The 4,518-nt window shown below is 34.2% G+C and overlaps 1 long non-coding RNA gene across 1 annotated transcript; it reads right to left on the bottom strand.

The window, feature by feature from the left end:
- Positions 1–1,490: 1,490 nt before the first annotated feature.
- On the bottom strand, positions 1,491–3,390 carry LOC127503645 (uncharacterized). The gene is made up of 3 exons (XR_007927158.1): positions 3,244–3,390; positions 2,616–2,782; positions 1,491–2,204 (listed from the first exon to the last, which is right to left on the bottom strand). It is a non-coding gene; the product is annotated as an uncharacterized LOC127503645 (long non-coding RNA).
- Positions 3,391–4,518: the final 1,128 nt, after the last annotated feature.

Raw genomic sequence — 4,518 nt, forward strand, 5'->3', positions numbered from 1 at the left:
GTTTCACCACTGACAATATAAACGTGTCAAAGTCAGTCAGATGATCTTCATGTTCATGTGGAAATTATTTATTATTCAGAAAGTGCAGCAACTACAAGAACAATGATGTGAATCTGTTTACTGAACAATAGAGATCTGCTGTGAAGATTTGAGGAATTCTGCAGATGATTTATTTCTATTTCTACACCTATTTCTCTATTATTTCTCTATTGATCATTCTAGGTTTGTTGTGTGTTATTGAATCTCTTCTGTCAGCAGAACATTATCATGAATATGAGTCCATAGTTTACATTACAGCAGAACTATACATGTTCAAACTGTCTTCATTGTTTCACATGATCTTTCAGACATTATTCTGTTCACACTCGTCTGATATCAATCTGTTTTCATGATCGTGTCCTTTTTTAAAATCTTGTCATATTTAATGATCTCATGAATGTGATTCTAGACTGATCCTGTAATATAATGTGATCCAGATGAGCTTCATATGTGACACATGATGATCCTCATTCAGCTTCAGATCAGATCTCTGATTTCTCTTCACTGTCTCTGAATCTGAAACTAAAGGCCTTTGAGTTTCACCTCAAATCTACTTCTGACATCTAGTGGACAAAGATGGAAACTGCACTGAATATTCTGTGTGTTATTATAGATATTTAATGTAATTTTATATTTAATGTATTATAGATATTTAATGTAAACTGCAGTGTTCAGTAAGTATTGATCTGTTGTTCTGATCAGCTTCAGTTCTCATTAAAGTCTCTAATGAGCTGCTGATGTCAATCAGTGTTCATAAATCAGAGATGATTAAATGAGAAGCTGATGGACTTTATCAGAGTTAATTATTATGAAACATCATCAGATGAATCCAGAAAGAGTCTCTGGAAGAACATCAATTATTCACTTCATTCCCTGTTTTTCTCTTTCTTAGAGGATCAGAGAGGAATCTAAAGAGATACTGGTTCTCATATAGAAAATTGCTGAAACCTTCATCTTTGTGTTTGACTTCAATAAAGATTCACATAATTAGAAAAACTGTCTAATATTTTCTATTAAACTCTTGTTACTTTATTAAAATATTAAAGTAGATGCATCTGCGCTCCTTGAGAAGTTCCTGTTCAAAACTTCATTTATATTCATCTCCTGTAGAGGGAGACACATCACTTTATTAGAGCAATATTATTCTTAATTGATATATTTAAAGTGTTCATTAATTTTAGACATGTTTGAATTTCTTCATGTACAAGCAACATACAAATATCATGTTAAATAGTATTTTATTTCAACAGATTTTATGTTTTTACAATCATTTGAGGCCAGTATAAGCTTTTGAGTCAGTAAATCTCAGTTCATCTCTCTTTAGATGTCTGTGGATATTAGAGAATGTTACATGTAGATGAAAATGTAAAATAAGAAAACCAAATTAAATAAAGATATGTTCAGTGACCAAAAGCTTAAATGTTGAAATGAATCAAGCACAGACAAAGATATGATTTTTCATAATAACTCTTTAATAATCATATTTACAGTGCAGTAGTGTAATACAACCAAATGATTATTTACAAAATATATACAAAAAACAACAGAACACAGAAAAGAGGGACGGAGATCGTCTTCTTGTAAGAAAATAAAATATGTTGTGGTGAAAATAAACAGTCTCTGCCGTTGCTCTAACTAAACTATTTGTTTTATTTTATAATAGTACTAAAATAACACTGCATGAAATATATTAAGCTATTAATGGATATTGCATAAATTTAATAGGATGAAAAAAGATGATTTAATAAATGTTATATTTCTCTATTTAAAGAGAAATATATAATCTAGGAAATATGTCACAATATACAGGAATATAAACATAAATAATACATAAAATGTATGAGGCAGTGCAAAACACATATTTTGTAAAACACAAAAAGTCTCTGTATGACGAAGATGCAGATCAAATGTCGTCAGTAAAGAGAGCAGGAATAAACCCAGTTATCAGACACTGATCTGAGGAAGAACACGTTCATTAGTCTGTCTGTTTGTGATCAGATGAGTCTGAAAAACAGTCCAGGATCTGAACAGACTACTGATGATGATGATGAAGATGTTCAGGTCTTCAGCAGCTGAACTCTGAACTCTGTGATGTTCTTCAGAACATCCTGAAGGGTTTTGATTATCAGAATGAATCTTTACAGGCTCGTCTGGATCACCTGAAACTAGAAATCACACGTATATAGAGAGGCTGTTCACTGCAGAACCAGTGGGTGGAGCTAGAGCGGCCGGCCACACCCTAATCCTGCCCATTACCCAATCACTAAACATAACTCCACCCATCACTAAACATAACCCCACCCCTTAGATCAAAAGAGCTGGAGCTGGACGTCATTCTGCGCAACACTTGAATATATATATCAGATGAACCTCTCATACAATTTTAACTGAGAAGTTTATCAATCAATAACCGTTCTGTCATTTCCACACACATCTGTAAATGTTTCATTCATCTGTGACTGCAGAAAGTCTGATGAATCTGTTGAATGTGACACTTTATGACAGTCTTAAGAAAACAACAGTAAATCTAGCAAGATTAAAGAAAGAATAAAGTTCCATAATGATCAAACACTCACATTGTGGGTTTATTCTGTTCATACTGCCACATCTCTGAAGTCTCTGTCTTCTTCTCTTTTTTGATTCACTGGTTTGTGTCTCCATTTTTCTCTCTGTCTTCTTGTTTTCTGCTGCTCTGTGATTTCTGAGGCTCCAGCAGTTTTTTCTTTCTCCACTACATTTGTTCCTGTTCAATCACACACAGAGTTTTAGTTATCACAGTCACTGCAATTTCAGATAAAGTCAAATCAAAGTCCTGATCAAGCAGCTGTGCGATTAGATTTGCTGTTAAAAATGTAATAAATCTTTATAATAAATCTTAATAAGGCTCATAACATACAGTATGTGACATTGATTTCCTAATATTCACTGTTTGTATCTTGACTGATATTTATTATCTACTCTCGTTTCACTGCAGCTGATCGTCTGAACGTCTGTTTGTCTTCATGTGTTTCTTCCCAATTTAAACCATAAAACAAGGAATATAGAGACAAACGATGATCACATTAGATCACAATATTACAGCTATTAAATCATTTCTGAAGAAACTACAAATAATCCAGTCATTCATATGAAAATGTTTGGTGATAAATCTCTTCAGTAAATTAAGCTATAATGAAATCATGTATTTATAAACATGTTTCTCACCTTTGAGAAGAGAGATGTGGGAAAATCCGTTCCAGAGAACCTGAATATGTACAATGAAGAAGTCCTGCAGAAATAAAGGTCCACAGTGTGAATCCTGGTGTCCGTCAGCAGCTGCAGAGATTTCTGTCTACAGCCAAACTCTGCTTTACACCTGCTTATACCTGGAGTTGGTCGTGTTTCTCCGTTTCTCTGTTACCCGCGGTTCACCTACCTTGCAGGTTAGGCTGGTTGGATCAGCTCTGACGCAGTGTGTCACGTTATATCCAACGGAGTTAGTTGACATGTAGCTGCAAAATTACTTATAGTTAGTAGAAATTTCCAAAATGGAACCATCAAATAATAAAGTTTGATAACCCAAGTCTTAAACAACTGAATGCAATGATACAGTAACATGCATGCAGTAAAACAGTGATTATCAATGATTATTGTACAACTGTATCAGATTTATTCAGAAAAACATCTTCTATGAGCATATGTAAATACACACATTCATCTTATATGAAAACTGCTTGTCTTATCTGTGAACTTGTGTCTGTAGATGAGTGCTAGCGACACCAACTTCAGCTTTCTACAGAGAGAAAACACTGTCAGTGTAACATCAGATTTCTACATCACTTCTACACAGTTACTCTATTCTGTACATGATCAGTGTCTCACCTCATCTGAGAAACATCAGAATGAATCTCTGCAGGCCCGTCTGAATCATGAGGAACTAAAACACAGACATCTGATCATCTTAGTGGATGAATGTTAAAGTTTAGGATCATTTTTACACATTCAGATAACAGAGTTGGGGATGAAGTCTTAAAGATCACAGTTTGGTCTGTCTTTATCAGTGCTGCTCCGTCTGATCCTTCTTTTGGTCTGTTTCTCTCCTGATTCATTAGACAGTAACTCATCCACTTTGCTGGTCATTTTGTGATGCTCCACAGATCTTCTGCCATGTCACATTAATTCTGTTACAAAATATATCATTTAGAGTTAAAGTGAAGTGTGGCGTTTATTAATGATTCTAGTGCAATACAGATTTACAGTTTCAATAAAACAAGCATCAGTTTAAAAATATGTAAAAACTATTTTCTTCACAGTGAAATATCAAAGTGTTGTAATCACATTGTGTTGAGCTGAAAGAGTCAGTCACTGTAGATCTCTGTTGATGTTTAGTCTGAGATCGGAAGCTTTAAGCTTTAGAGTCACGCCCAAGCTCTTAGAAACATGTTCTGGTTTGTTTAGAGATGCAAATACCGTACCTGCCTCTAAGCCTCATTTGTGAAA

The sequence above is a fragment of the Ctenopharyngodon idella genome, chromosome 21, assembly GCF_019924925.1.
Source record: "Ctenopharyngodon idella isolate HZGC_01 chromosome 21, HZGC01, whole genome shotgun sequence".
NCBI lineage: Eukaryota > Metazoa > Chordata > Actinopteri > Cypriniformes > Xenocyprididae > Ctenopharyngodon > Ctenopharyngodon idella.